At 53.6% G+C, this 15592-nt stretch overlaps 1 protein-coding gene and 1 long non-coding RNA gene across 2 annotated transcripts in view; one reads left to right on the plus strand and one right to left on the minus strand.

The window, feature by feature from the left end:
• Nucleotides 1-206: 206 nt before the first annotated feature.
• Nucleotides 207-8440, plus strand: LOC121828591 (uncharacterized). The gene is made up of 3 exons (XR_006071008.2): nt 207-246; nt 3894-4045; nt 5421-8440. It is a non-coding gene; the product is annotated as an uncharacterized LOC121828591 (long non-coding RNA).
• Nucleotides 8441-11853: 3413 nt separating this feature from the next.
• Ncs1 (neuronal calcium sensor 1) overlaps nt 11854-15592 on the minus strand; it is a 54810-nt gene continuing 51071 nt past the window's right edge. Inside the window, exon 8 of the mRNA XM_006983439.4 lies at nt 11854-15540. The gene's annotated coding sequence lies outside the window, so the exon portion shown is untranslated. The remainder of the gene's footprint in view (nt 15541-15592) is intronic.

Consider the following 15592-nt stretch of genomic DNA (forward strand, 5'->3'; position numbering starts at 1 on the left):
CTGTAGAACAGACCTCGCCAGGCCTTCTGCTAAAATATCCCAGCACGAGCGGTCATGTGACCCAGGGAGAGCCAATCATAGTGTCCCATCCCCTTCCAGCAACAGTGCTTGGGCATATAGATGGGCATGTGACTCACTCAGAGCCAATCAGCTTTCTTCCCTGGGAACACTGTTCCTGGGAACACTCTCCTGCCGCCGCCCCCACCCCCCGCCCCCTGAGCAAGCCTGAGTCGGAGAGCAGCCTAGGTAAGTAGAGAAGAGAGAAAAGCCATGTGTTCCTGGAGTCCCTCCCCCCTACACACACTGTTGGGGGGATAGTGGGAAGGGTTGCAGCCCCTTTCTTTGCTGGGCTTGGGCAAGTTGGATTTGCACCCTGAATGATGACGGCAGCGGGGAGGAAGTGGCCAGGGGCCTCTCCTTCTGGAGGTAGCAGACCTACTAGTGATCCAAGGGGGTAAAATCCATGCAACACCCACAGTACTCACCTGCCTGCCTGATGCCCTCCCCCCCCCCTCTCTCTCCCTGTGTGTGTTTGCATGTGGAAATCAGAGGACAACTTCCAGGAGTCTGTTCTCCCCTACTACCGGGTAGACTCTACAAACTGTCTATCAGACTCAAAGGCAATGGCTCCTGTACCCACTGAGCCATCTTGCTGGCTCCTTTTTGTTTATTTGTTTTGCCGGCACCGGGAATTGAACCTAGGGCCACATGCAAGCCAGCCAAGCACTCTGTAACTGAGCTACAGCATCAGGCACAGTAAGCACTTTACTCCCTAGCCCTTGACCATCTTTCCCATGTCAGGCCCCGCAAAAGTCCTTGAACTAGATGCATCCAGCAAGCACTACATAATTGCTGAGAGACAAGCTGCTATTCCCTCCAGGCCCAATAGCATCGTCCCTTTGACACCTCATGCTCAAGTGTGTAGTGATATATATTGTGTACCCTAATAAACTTGCCTGAGAATCAGAAGTCAGAGCCAGCCACTAGATTAGACATAGAGGCCAGACAGTGGTGGCACACACCCTTAATCCTGTCACTCGTGGGGCTGCGGGGGGCGGTAGGGGGCAGAGATCCATCTGGATCTCTGTGAGTTCAAAGCCACACTGGAAACAGAGCCAGGCAGTGGTGACTCACGCCTTTAATCCCGGTACTGGGAAACACACACGCCTTTAATCCCAGGAAGTGACGGCAGGGTTGAGAAGGTACATAAGGCTTGAGGAAACAGGAACTAAAGCAGTTCAGCTGAGACCCTTTTGGATGAGGACTCAGAGGCTTTCAGTCTGAGGATTTATGGAAACAGGATCGGCTGAGGAGTTGGCGAGGTGAAGTTGGCTGTGGCTTGTTCTGCTTCTCTGATCTCTCAGCTCCCACCCTGATATCTGGCTCTGGGTTTTTTAATTAAAAGACCTTCTAAGATTCAAACAACATAAATGGATGGAAAGACGGGCTCATGATTTGGGATGAGTTAATTTTTTCCCCTTTCTTTCCAAACAGCTCTAAGCATGCCCCACCCCTGGTTCTGTAAACCTGAAAGAGGGGAAATATATATATATACTTGATGCAACCCGAAAACTCTGCTCGCTGAGGGAGTTGATGACCAGCTCTTGGAGGAAGTGATTCTCTTTGAACACGATACTTCAGTCATGAAGCTGTCCCCTGAGTGTCAGCCCTGATCACCTTGCCAGGCCTCTGTTCTAGCATGAGGAACACAGTTCATACCTTCCGGGCCTGGCATGAAAGCGAGCCCACCCCACCCATCCTCCAGGGCTCCCGTGGGGTGTCCCTGAATGAATGCATGGGACATAACAGCGTGGCCGAAGTCTGACCTTCAGGCCCCACTCAGTGAAGTTTCACAGCCAAAGGAGACTCAGGCCTCTGAGAGATGGCCGGTCCTCGCTGAAATACCCGGGGTATTAACAAAAGGGAAGTCACACCTCAGCTCTCTCAAGTCTCCTTTCAACACATTTGCCTGGAAGTCTCTGCTCCTCACATCTGCCTCCAAGTTTCTCCTCCTCTCTCTTCCAAATCTAGGGTTTTCTTTTCCCTCCTTCTAACAGCAATGAGCTTTTTTAATGCAAGTAAATTTAGCTTTTTTTATTATTCATAATCTGTGTATGTGGGGGGTGTGGGTATGGGTGCATGTGGGTGCCGTGGCGCACACATGGAAGTCCGAGGTCACCTTTGGGGAACTGTTTCTTTTCTTCCGCCCTGTTGAAGTTCCTCTCATCTCTGCCATGCCTTGTACTCCAGGTAAGCTGGCCTGAGAACTTCCAGGCCATCCTCTCGAGGCCCCTCTCCCAGAAGGAGTTCGGAGGGAGAGTACAGATGCTGCAAGCAGTGAGCTTGGGGCTTCTTGGTGTGGTTTCTGGGGATCAAACGCAGGTCCTCAGCTTGTACAGCAAGCACTGTTACCCACTGAGGCATCTTGTTGGCCCAGCTTAGTCCTTTTACATCTGTGTCCATTTTCCGACCTGTTTCCCCTCATCTGCCCACAAAGCTCCAGGGGAAAAAAAAACACACAATGGCGAGGTTGGGGGAGGGGGCAGGGTGTACTCAGAAAGTGACCAACCTCCCTCTTCAGAGACTCCATGGAGAAACATGCAGAGAGGTCTAAACATGCGTTTGGGGGTACACGGGTGAGAGCTGAAAATTAGTCATTTCCCACTCCTACGCAGGGAGCAGGGGACAGGTGGGACACATACTCCTGTGCACCTGCCTTGTGAGAGGGTGCCATTGGTGGTCCAAGGACCCATACATGTGCTGTGACTCAGCTCGCGGACAGTTAAGGCATCTTGTCCTCCAGAAGTGGCATTCTATCCTGGGCTTGACTGACTCATGTTGATGGTGACTCAGTTTTCTCAGTAACTGATTAAATAAATAAACAATCAAAATCAGGATACAGAATGAGAGAATGAATACCACCTACCAGTCATCTCTCATTGACATTTCTAGAACATTCTACCCAACACTATCAGAACATACATTCTTTTTTACAGCATCAGAAACAGTCACCACGTCCTGGATCATGCCAAATCTTAACAAATTTAAAGGGACTAAAATGTTCAGTCTATCTTTTCTGGCTACAATGTCATCAAGCTAAAAGTCAGTAAGGAAAATAAACACACTGTATCAAATGTCCAGGAATGCCCATGAAGCAGCTTTCACAGGATAACTTACAGCTTTAAATGCTCACATAAAAAGAGCTGGAGATGGAGAGATGGCTCATTGGTTAGAGTCCTTGCTGCTCTTGCAGAGGAAGGAAGTTCAGTTCCCAGTATCCACACAGCCACTCACAACTGCCTGAAACTCCAGCACCCTCTTCTGGCCTCCACAGACACTGCTTTCATATGCCCATATCTACACAGAGATCGGTACACTCAATTAAGGATAAAAATAAAGAAGGTCTCAAATCAACAAACTAAGCTGTTACTTTACTAATACGTGGGGAGCAAGATGGGTCAGTGGGCCAGGGCATTTGCTGCCGAGCCTGGTCATCCGAGGCCAGTCCCTGGAAGCCACATGGTAGAAGAGCCAACCACAGCCGGGAGTGGTGGTGCACACCTCTAATCCCAGCACTCGGGAGGCAGAGGCAGGCGGATCTCTGTGAGTTCAAGACCAGCCTGGTAAACAGTGAGTTCCAGGACAGCCAGGGCTACACAGAGAAACCCTGTCTTGAAAAAACAAAAGTAATTAAATAATAATAAGAAGAAGAGGAGGAGGAAAAGGAGGAGGAAGAAGAGGAAGAACTAACAATCCCAGAGTGCAAAGGAGGTACCAGCCGGATGGGGCGGGGCTCAGACGGAGCTGGAGGTCTCTTGGTTAGTGCTACCTGTTGAAGCTGCTCTGGCTGGTGCATGGAGAGCCGTGTCACACATTATTTCATTTCATTGCAGGCAGAGCATCGGCTTCTCATCCTTCTCCATCCCCTACGCCTTCCTCACCCTGTACCTCCACGCCGGCCCTGAACCAAGCGTGGTGCTGGAACTCTCGGGCTGTATATGGCATCCAGCCACTGTTCCCCTTCCCTCGGGAAAAGGAAGTAAAGGTAAAAGCAAGGTCAAGTCTATCTTTTTCGTTTTCCATTTTCATATGTGTGTGTTTGCATGTAGAGTGGGTATGCATGCACATGAGTGTGCTACATGTGGCAGCTGGAGGTTTATTGGGTCTCTATAACTCTTTTTACCTTATTCACTGAGGCAGGGATGCTCAGTCAAGCGCAGAACTAACAGATACATTTAGTCTCACTTGCCAGCCTGCTCTGGGAATCCTGTCTCCACCTTCCAGAGCTGGAATTACAGGTGGCCAGCATCTACATCCTGAGGATCTGAACTCAGGCCTTCACAGTTGTACATCAAGTGCCTTGACCACTGAGCAACCTCCCTAGCCTGACCGGGTCAATTCTAAACACACACACACACACACACACACACACACACACACACACACACACACACACACACGATGCACTTAAGCTTTACCTTGGAGGACAAGGACCCCAAATGACCCAGACCATGGCAAACAGGAGATGACTGCTCTCTTTTTCTTTGGCATGCTTTGAATGCAGCTTGCCATGCAGGCGCGTGGCATCTGAGCATGGCAGTGGAAACATGGCTGTCTCCAGATAGTGTCCTCCTCTCCAGAACTATGTACTTGGACCTGGGTCATCAGTGAAGCCTCACCAGCTGAAGAACCAAAGTTGGGCCAAATCCAGGGACAGTAGTGGCCTTGGGTGGAGAGAATCTGGCAGTGGCAACCATGGTAATTTTGATGGTCAGTCTGCTAGGATTTTGTATCATCATGGACGTGAATCTCTGGGCATGTCTGTGAAGGATTTTCGAGACTAGATTAACTGAAGGGGTTATGTGGCACCATCCCATGGGCTGGTGTGCTGGCTAGTCAACATGACACCCGCCAGAGTCATCAGAGAGGAGGGAGCCTCAGTCGGGAAAATGCCTCCATAAGATCCAGCTGTAAAGCATTTTATTAGTGATCAATGCAGGAGGGCCCAGCCCATTGTGGATGGAGCCATCCCTGGGCTGCTGGTCCTGGATGATAAGAAAGCAGGCTGAGCAAGTCATGAGGAGCAAGCCAGTAAGCAGCACCTCTCCATGGTCTCTGCATCAGCTCCTGCCTCCGGGTTCCTGCCCTGTTTTGAGTTCCTGTCCTGACTTCCTTTGATGATGGGCTATGATGTGGAAATGTAAGCCCGATAAACCCTTTCCTACCCAGGTTTCTTTGGTCACAGTGTTTCATCACAGCAATAGAAACCCCGACTACGACTGTTGGGGTCCAAATAATGGGAAATCGAGTTGAGCACTGGCATTCATGATTCTTCCTGGTTGTGGACACAGTCCAAGCAGCACCTCTCCGCGGTGGACTGCACTCAGAGTGTGCGCTGACACAAGTCTTCCTTTTCTCAGTTTGTTTTTCTCAGGCCATTTGTCACAGGAATGGGAAAGTGACCAGTAAGCCAGTGTGCCCACCACGCCGCTTACGTCACTTTGCTGAGGCCAGTGGACAACCGCTTAAGGCATGCACTTCTGCTACCCATGTCCCAAGTGAAGACCCCGAGGCTCCGTTTGGCTCCCATTTGCTGTTGCCCCACAGCTCACAGCTGTCCAGGGTGGAGCCAGGACTGGCCCCTAGAGAAGGAGCCTTAGCAGAGGAAGCCTTGGAAGAGAAGCTCTGTCAGAACCTGATTTGTAGACAAAAGGAACAAGTGTGGCCTTCAAGTGCCTCAATGCACACCAGGGGACCAGCGGAGAGCAGCTTCCCAGGCCCCACCCTGGCCCTGGACTTCTGACTCCCGGGGCTGCCTGATGGTCCAGCAGATTCCCTCCTGTGGGAGAGACCCGTGCCCTGCTGCAGTGTGGAGCTGGTCAGGGGCAGGGGGGCCATAGGGGTCTTAAAGTGGACTGGTTCCAGCAGAGAAATGGCTCAGATAATAATAATGTTGCTGTCCAAGTGTGAGGACTGAGCTTCGGTTCCCGGAATTCATGTGAATGCTGAGTGGGCCCGACAAGCTGTCCGTAGTTCCAGTGCTTGGAAGGTGGAAACGGCTTCTTCAGAGTAAGCTGCTGGCCTAGCCATGTCAGTGAGCTCGGGGTTCAACTGTGAGACCCTGCCTCAAAGAAGAGGGTGGAGGAGGGTGATTGAGGAAGATTCTTGATATCAACCTCAGGCCTCTGCATGCATTCACACACATAGGAACACCCAGATACCACGTGTACACACACATAAAAAGATGGCCTAGCCAGTAAAAGCACCTGCCACCAAGCCTAACAACCCAAGTTCCATCCTCAGACCCACGCGGTAGAAAGAAAGAACCAACTAGTACAAGCTGTCCTCTGGCCTCCGTGTGGATGATACAGCACAGCCCTTCCCAAATAAACACATGCATAAAAAGCTTCTGCGGGGTCAGGGAGTCGGTTCATTGATGTCTCCGTCTCTGGAATGATCCATGGCACGGTGCCACCTGGTGTGCAAGGTCCCAGGAGTCACACATCAGCTCTCTGCGTGAAGACAGCCATGTTTCCTTACCCGGGGACTCGGCCCCACAGTCTGGTGGAAAATTCCAGATTCTGGGAAGTGCCAGCTCCAGGAGACCCCAGAGAGAGGACATCATGCCAAAGGTGATGAATCACAGAGGCAGAGGGGCTAGCGGCCAGCAAGCCTGGCCACACATCCCAGCTCTAGTGTCCATGAGCTGTGTGACCCCAGGAGAACCACTGAACCTCTCTGGGATTGGCTGAGGATAGTGACAGTGGCCAGAGAATACAGGTGCACTGCATGAGAAGGGACAAGCAGCTGCTGTGAGCGCAGAAGGTGACCGTAGCCGTGGCCACCACAGACCCTGCCCAAGAGCTCCATTTCCTTCTATTGGGTGGACTGTGCTAAGTGAGCTCCAGGCCCAGTTCTGTTGGCAGCTCAGGTGTATCCAGAAGGGACCCTGGGATCATGCCTTCATCCCCATTCCTGCACCCTGGGGCCTCGCACCCAGACACTCCTACTCCTGCCCAGCCCCTCCCTCACAGTGCCCCGAAGCCTTTCTGCCTGGGATGGGGCTCTGAACCTTGGGTACCCTGAGAATCCTGTGCCTCAATGCCCAGTGTTGAAATCAGGACACTCCTTCCTCAACATTGCCCCCGCCCCAGCACCCTGCACCTACCCCCACAGTCCTACCTCTGGTCTCCCACCAGACTCCCACAGGATCCTTCCAGAGCCCTCATCTACTGCCCAGGTCCAGCACACCTGCAGAGACCAAGAGCGAAGGCAGCTTGCCTGGAGCCTGGAAGCCTCTTGCTCGGGTAGACAGCCCCTTCCCTCCCTGTGGGCAGAAGCAGCCTATAAAACGTGAGTGTAGTAGTAGTCCCAGCCTCTAGAGGGCGTTTCTGCACAATTAAACACCTATGGCAGAGACCCTGGTGTACAGCAAAGGTCCCGGTCAGCTGTTAGTACGAAAAGGTTATGGGCATTCCCCTGTTAATTGTTAAAATGGGGAATTACGGAGAGAAGGCATCCTGCCAGACTTCCTGAGACGCACAGAGAGGAGGAACTCAGTGCCGTGGGCTGAGTGCAAGTACCCAGAAGTGACCTCTGGTCCCTCGGCTTTCCTCACTTCTCCCATTGGAATCTGCCTCTGCACACTTGCACCTGCTGTTCCCAGCCTCCCCTTCCCTCCCCCGCCTGCATCCTGAAATCCTTCAAGGGTAGCTGTGTCCTTTCTCCTCCAAGAATCCCTACCGGAGGCTGCCCGTGACAGCTCAGACCTGCCCTGCGTGGGTCGTCGTTTCTCCTTTTTGTGCGGCAGTTTCTAGCCTTTCTACATAGATGCTTGGCTTCTCGAAGCAAGCCTCGTGTGTATCAAAGGCCGTGGTGGAGCCTGGCATCACAGCTGTCCACACTTGTACACCAGGCTCAGGCTTTACCTGTGGGGACTGCTAAAGGACTGGTTAGCTTTTGGTTTCTGCCTGGAAAGCACAGGGACAGAGACCATGCTGCATTCATGGATTAATGCACGGGCTCTGGTGGCCTGCGATCATTCTTGCGCTGAACCCCAAGGTGGTACTCCCTCCCCATCCTCACAGTGCCCGGGTCCTGGCTCTGCCTTCCAACATGGCAGTTGACTGGTCTTCCTAAGCAAAACCTTTGACATGAGCTTGTGAATGAAATCTGTAGCAGCCTCAGTGAGCCTTTGACAACATCCGGGATTCCAGCGGCTAACCCAGGACAAGCCCTCTGTGGTGGTGTGAATAGGAATGGCCCCCATAGGCTCATTGTCATTAGGGAGTGGCACTACTTGACAGGGATTAGGAGGTGTGGCCTTGTTGGAGGAGGTGTGTTGGTGGCCATGGGCTTTGGGATTTCAGATGTAGAACTCTCTGCTCCCTCTCCAGCACCATGTCTGCCTGCACGCCACCATACTTCCCGCCATAGTGAAAATGGACTAGACCTCTGAACTGTAAGCTAATCCCAACTAAATGCTTTCCTTTGTAACAGCTGCCTTGGTCGTGGTGTCTCTTCACAGCACTAGAACACTGACTGAGACACCCTCCATCCTACCATTGTTATGAAGTCATCACTACTGCTCACTCTTCCTGATTCTCCGTGTGTGTGTGTGTGTGTGTGTGTGTGTGTGTGTGTGTGTGTGTGTGTGTCGGGGTGGAGGGGGTACTCATGCCTCATCACATCGTATTTGACCCCTGAGATTACAGAAGTGGGTAGCCTGGGTAAAGGACACAATTTCTGAGGCAGGACATGAAAGAGACATGAGCCCTGGTCCCTGATCCAAGTGTCCCTGACAAAGATCCTTCCTGGGCTGCCTAGGAAGCCACCTCCCTGTGCTTGCCTTGTGGACTTCAAGTTGATGTCCCACCTGGCCAGTCCAGAGCCACCAGCTCCCAAGTCTCTCATCAAAACAATGATGTCCTCCGCAGGAGGGTACCCTGGGGAAGGAGGAGGGAGAAGAATGAAGAGAGGCTGGGAAGGCAGGAGACAGAGCAGTGACCCGAAACATCACACCACGCTTGTGCAGGTTTTTTATTTAATCGCTTTGGCAACCGAGAATTTAGATGCAAATACTTGCTGGAGGAATTGGGTCATTTAAATCCACCCAGAGACTCACACAACGTATTAGAGACGCTCTAAATGGGGGTGGTGACGCAGGGAGAGACCCTGGATGGTGTAATCAAGACAGACGTGGATCTCTCTTCCTAGTCAGACCCAGTCTTGGGCTGGCGTGGCGACAGGGTTGGGGGTGCCATTCTAGAAAGGCTTGTTTTTGGAGTCCGTGGTCCAGCCCCCGTGACAGGGCCGAGGTTTGTTTCTTTGCTCTCACTCCATTGGTTAGAACTGCACCACGAGGCCGCCCTTGCCCAAGGGAGGCTGGGAAATGCAGTCCTTTGCTCCGCACTGCCCCGTGAAAAGGAAATGCAGGGGCAGACTCTGCTTTAGGAGAGCTCACTTTCCCGAGCTCTGGGGCTGTCAACGCCATTCCACGCCCACCGCCATGGCCAGAGACCCAGAGGATAAGAGTTTCTGAGCCTGTGCTGTGCTTTCCGGACAGAAAGTCAAGAGGACAAGGTGGATGGATGTCAGGCACGGCGGGAGAGGGCTGGCAGGCTGGGTCTGCCCAACCCAGGGAGATGGCAGACAGGCAGCGAACACAGCAGGAGTCCTCCTGCTTGTACACCCCCATCCCCCACCCCCACTCCCCATGCCCCACCCCCACCCCGCTCCACTCTGCCCCTTCCTATCCATGCCAGCTGGTGCCCCGAGTATTTCAGGGCACAGCTTTTTTATTTTATTTATTTATGTATTTATTCATTTATTCGTTCATTCATTTGCCCACGTGTATTCCTGTGAGGTTGTCAGACCCCTGGGGCGGGAGTCACAGTTGACTGTGGGTGCTGGGAATCAAACCTGGGTCCTCTGGAAGAGCAGCCAGTGCTGTTAACCCCTGAGCCGTCTCTCCAGCCTGCAGGGCACAGCTTCTGTTATGGTGTGAGTATGAGATGTCCCTGCAGGCTGGTACATCATTCACTGGCATTGGTCCCTGCCTGGTGGTGCTGTTTTGGCATTTTGTAGAACTTCTGACACATGGGTGGCTAGCTGGCCCAAGAGGGCCCCTGAGCGTGGGTCTTGAGGATTGTAGTCACCTCTGGTTTGGCCTGAGTTCTTCTCCACTCCCTGGTGATGGAGGTGTGAGGGGCCTCTGCCTCATGCTTCCACCGCCATGCCCTGCCTGCCATGGTAGTCTAAAATCCCTCGGGAATCGTGTGTGTAAATACGCCTTGCTCCACTATGCTGTCAGGGTATGTGGTCACAGCACAGAGACATGAGTCTGGGGTGGGAAAGGGCAATGTGGAAGGCTCCCTGGGCTACCTGAGAGCCCTCACTCTCCGGCGAGGGGGGAGAAATCTTAGGTGAAGCTGTCACTCACAGTAAGTCACCCAGGATGGGATGAGCCAGGGTGTGTCCACTAAGGTCAAGGCCTGCCCAGAGCAGAGTGACCCACCCAGTGCCCTCAGCCCAGGGACCCTGAGCTATGGTCCCCTCAAGGCTGCCTGGACAACATTCAAGCTTATTCTGCCAGCAGGCAGTCCCCACAGCAAACGTGCTCACGCCGGACAGACTGCCGCCTTCCCTTGGCAGCCTTTCAGAGCCAGACCCTCATATCTGCAGAGGAACCATCATGCATAATTAATCTGTGTATGTATGTGTGGTGTGTGCATATGAACATGAAGTGTACACACCCATGGCCACACATGCAGAGGCCAGAGGAGGACATCGGGTGTCTTTGTCACTCTGCTTTATCGCTGTGAGACAAGCTCTAATGCTGGCTGTGTTAGCTAGGCTGGCTGGCCAGCAAGTTCCCAGAATTCATCTGTCTCTGTCCCCCCACGCTGGGGTTACAGGCCTGCCCAGCCCTGCCCAGCTCTTTACACAGGTGCCAGGGATTCTAACCCTGGTCGTCGTCCTTGCCAGCTGAGGCATCTCCCCAGCCCCGTTTATTTTTGATGCCTTCGTGGAAGCAATGCTGTGTGGACATGTAAATACCCTTCAGCCTCCACCCAGGGACAGTTCCTGAGGACTGAGACCCACAAACTAGCTCTGGAGAGCACAGGCCATCAGCCTCCCAAATCCTACCCCACAGACTTTGCCCATTAGCACAAGAAAGGGGTGGGATGACTGTAAAAACTCCATCCCACCGCCACCCCCTCCACTCCACCCCGCCCCCACCCCCACCACCGCTGCCAAGGGTCTCTGAGAAAGGCAGGTCTGGGCCAAGTCCCGAGAAGACCACATTCCTAGTGAGCTGCCAGATGATGCTGACGTGGCTGGGGAGCACACTGAGAAGCTCTGGCCAGGTGATATCCCATAGGGTGTCCTGCAGCTTCCTCTGTCCCAGAGAGCTTTCACTTTGCATCATGGGATGCCAGCTGCTGAAGACCCAGCAGGTTGCCGACTATGAGGAGAGGTTGCACCTGGAGGGGAGGTGGGCGGAGAATAATAGCCCTGTTGGGGTGGAGATGCTGCCCTACTTCCCCACAGAGGTTCTGACATCTGATGGTGAGACCCACAGGCCCCAGCTGGGTGTTTTCACACAGTCATGTCCCCTAGGCAGCCCTGATAAATGGGACACACGGGAGGGGATGCTGCAGGGTGACCGGCTGTGGCCAGCTCACCTGCTGCTTCCTGGTCACCACAGCGCCATGCTTGCCTTGCATGGGTTTTCCCTTAGGGACCCTGGGCAGACCACACCCAAAGCGAGAGCCAGGCTGGCCTGGGAGGAAGATCTAAAGCAGACGGAAACATGGAAAAGACGAAGAAGCACCAGGCCCACACAGGGAGGCAGGGAGGTCCAGGAAGCGCGTTTAATTGGCCAGACACGGATGACACACAGCAGGAGCAGGGGGGAGGCCTGGACATGCGACAAAGCCCATCACCCTGCACCACCAGACGAGGGGCTCCCTTTCTCCCCCAAGACACAGACAGGACGGCACCCCAAAAAAAGACTCCGAGGGTGCTGGGGACGCAAGCAGGGAAGGATGCGAACACCACAACCAGAACATCACCTTTCTTGGGCTTTAAGTTACCCGACGTCCTTCAGGAGCTACCGGACTCGCTCGGGCCTGTCCCCCTGCACGGGCCTCTGGCCGCTTCACTCAGAGTCCTCATGACACCCCTGCAAGGTGGCTGACCTCCTTCTGAGGCACAGAGAAACAGACCCCAGAGGAATTCAGAGACTGAGTTTGTCCGGGAATGAAGTGGTGAAAGGTGCTAGGTGTGGCCCCCACCCTGGGAAGCAGACAAAACCTGACCCTAGAGCCAAGACAGAAGATGGGACCAACTGTTTATTCAACAAAAGCCTTTTATTCATTCAAAAATTAACCATCGGGTTTGTTTTGCAGATATTTAAAAAAAAAATTAAAGTTGGGAGGGCAAAGCTTCCCACTGTGCCCTTATGCCAACTACCTTGCCAGCCCCAGATGACCTAGCAGAGGGGCAGGTGGGAGACATGCTGCCAGGTATGTGCGGCTGGGGGGTCCATGGCCTCTTCAACCACAGCCTCCTTGGCCTTCCCACCTCTAGCCTCCAACTTCACCACTTACTGGACCACTGCAGCCCCGCGGTGCCCCCACCAGGGGGCGCCCCTGTGATCCTTAGATCATGTAAATTCAGAAATAGACTGGGAGGAATCCCAGGGGCTTTCTGCTAGGCCAGTAGTGGGGACTTTCTCTGGAGAGATGCCAGGGATCCCCAGGCACCCTACACTCCACCATCCCCTAGAAGAGACACTGTCCCCAAAAGCCCAAACGCACCTTCTTAGGAAATCAACTGTCAGACTGCAGCGCATTTAAAGAAAGAGACACCAATGCCGCATACATTTGCCTTGTTATTTTAAACCTGGCTGGATACCGCAAAGTCGTGACGCTCTCCTAAGTCCCAGTCAACACAAAGTAGGAGCAACTGCTTGGAAGAAGAGCGGGAGGGGCACAGCATCCCTGGCCCTAGCAGGGAGGGTCTGCAGAGGGACTAGGGATCTGGCCTCATGGGCTGGACCACACCCCGAAAGAAAGCAGCATCGGATGGGGTGGGACTCAGTGGAAATGAACTTGGGGAGAGGCCCTCAGGCTGCTCAGAAGAGGCCCAGCCTCAGATTCTGGGCGTGCTGTGTGCCACAGCTAACGGCTGGTGAGAGAGAAGGACCGAAGTCTGTCAGGACGCATCCTCAAATGAAAACAGTGTCCAGCATCCTGCCAGGAAGAAGGCAGCCCGGGCTGTCTCAGTGTCCAAGGCTGGGCCCAAGGACATAAACTGTGAAGACCAAAAGCCACACTTGAGGCTGCAACTCAAAAAAGCCAAAAAGCCAAGATGCCAAGAGGAAACCTGGACCCACAGACTCGGTGAAAACCCAGACTTCATCCTGGACAGTCCACAGCTAAGAATCCATCGAGTCTGGATGCCACCCAAAATGCTAGTAACAGAGAGGCTCCAGAGACCACAGGAAGTCCACTCTTATCCTCTCAACCCACATCACTGCATCGACTCCCCGTCCTAGAGGCCCTGTCGGTGGCCAAGCAGGAAGCTGACCCAGAGAAGCCTCAAAGAAAATTGCCGATGCAACCGGAGCCCTGTGGGATCTGCTGGGCCAATAGTGCACACAGCGTGAGCCAAATGTCTGCCCATGAAGGGGGTGTATTTGTGGACTGCTAAGCATTCCCACCCACACAAAGCCACCATTTGATGGAGGACATCCATCCCCCAGCTGACAGCTACTCACCCACGGGTCATTAGCAAGGAAGAGTTCAGCCTCCTAGATGTATGATGGAGATTACTAGAGGATCGGAGCAGAACAAAATCCAGCGGCCATTTCCCCCTCTCGCTGGTGGCCAAAGGGGCGACACAAACTAGAAGCAAGAACTATGGGCCCAGGCCTGCCTGTCTGCAGCTGGGAGGCCGCGTCTCAACTGAGAAAGTTGCCCATGGTGAGGGTGAGCCCCAAAGGAGCTCACGAGCCTAGAGAACACTGAAGAGGGGCTGAAGGAGGCACCATCAGACACCCAGGGCCTGGCAAACACAACCACAGAACAGTACCACAGACATAGGAACCCAAGCTCCAGGCTGAGAATCAGACATCGTCAGCCAGACCAACCACCAACTGCCCCCCGTACCCCCAGCCCTACTGACTGAGAGGCAGACTATGAAATCACAGAGAAGCCCAACCTCAGGCCTCTTGCTTCTGGTCCATGGCTGCCCAGTGTTCCTGGTGACAGACACGGAGCCATCCCTGGCTCTGGACGAGCAGAGCCTCCCTCGGTAGCATGCTGGTCCTGTCCTTTCATCCTCTCCTTCTCAGCCTCGGAGCAGAGAAGAAGCCATGTAGCCTGTTACAAAAGGCAGACAGAGGCAGGAAAGCCGAGGAATTCACAGGCTCTCCACACCCCTAGCATCAAGAAGGCAGAGACATCGTTACCTCTGCCAGTGGACTGCAGAGAAGCCCACTTCATACTCTCCATACTGTGTGCCCGACGCCCTCTCCCAGTCCCCACTCCCGGAACAAGGCTCTCCACTTCCTCTCCACTGTGAACATCAGAGCAAGAGTTGAAAAAAAAAAAAGTCCCGCTTGTCCTTGAAAAAAGTGTTATGGACTCCGAGGAGAGCAGAGGAGGGGGGGGGGACTGCAGGGCAGAAGCTGGGGGAACAGTACATTAGCCGTTTAGGAATGCCCACCTTCCCCTCTCCAAAAATGGAGCACAGTATCTGAAAAAAAGAGGAAAAGATTTTTGGCTTCTTGGCCGCTGCAGGCCACCATCCTCCCAAGTGAGGCGGGCAGGTGGGCGAGGGTGTGCACATGTAAACGGAGGCCCAGCATCCTGGGAGTTTCAGACACACAAGGTAGCAGCAATAGTTAACAACCAATAAATAAAAGGTATCGATTATATATGAGTATAAAAAAAAACTCACTTTCCCCACGGAACACACAATACTGTTATCACATGAGCCATCGTTACTAACCATCCTTGCCTGCCAGTGGCCTCGCTCCTAAAGGCTGGGCTGAGAGCCCTCACCACCAGGCAGCCCTGCCCCTGGCCACCGCTGCAGAGGGCCAGCAGAGACTGAGCTCTCGGAGCCCTAGAGGCCTTCTCCCAAGGGTCAGTATCTTCTAGAACAGAAGGTAGTTTGTTTGTTTTCTTTTACAATGTCCATGTGAAATAAAAAAAGAAAGCACACACGCAGGAGAGCAGGAGGAATGGAACGCTTGCCCGAGGGAGACAGCCAAGTCCTTAGTTTTGCGGAGGGCTGGAGCCTTTTCCATTTCAGTTCATCGCTATTTGGAACAAGCGGAGGCTGTTGACAACTGGAACCAGTGGCTTCAGGCGGCAGGTGGATGCAGGGCAGGGGGGAAAGAGGACCGGACCTGGAGGCTCAGGGGCAGCCGGCTGTGTGTAGATGAGGAAGGCTGGGTGGGCACGGGGGTGGTGTCAGGCTGCGGTGGCCTCATGGCACAGGAAGAGGCAAGTGATTCCCACACATCTGCAAGACAGAGGGAGGTAGAGCATGTTAAAGCCACAGCAAGGGACGGTCC

Source organism: Peromyscus maniculatus, chromosome 4, assembly GCF_049852395.1.
Source record: "Peromyscus maniculatus bairdii isolate BWxNUB_F1_BW_parent chromosome 4, HU_Pman_BW_mat_3.1, whole genome shotgun sequence".
Lineage (NCBI taxonomy): Eukaryota > Metazoa > Chordata > Mammalia > Rodentia > Cricetidae > Peromyscus > Peromyscus maniculatus.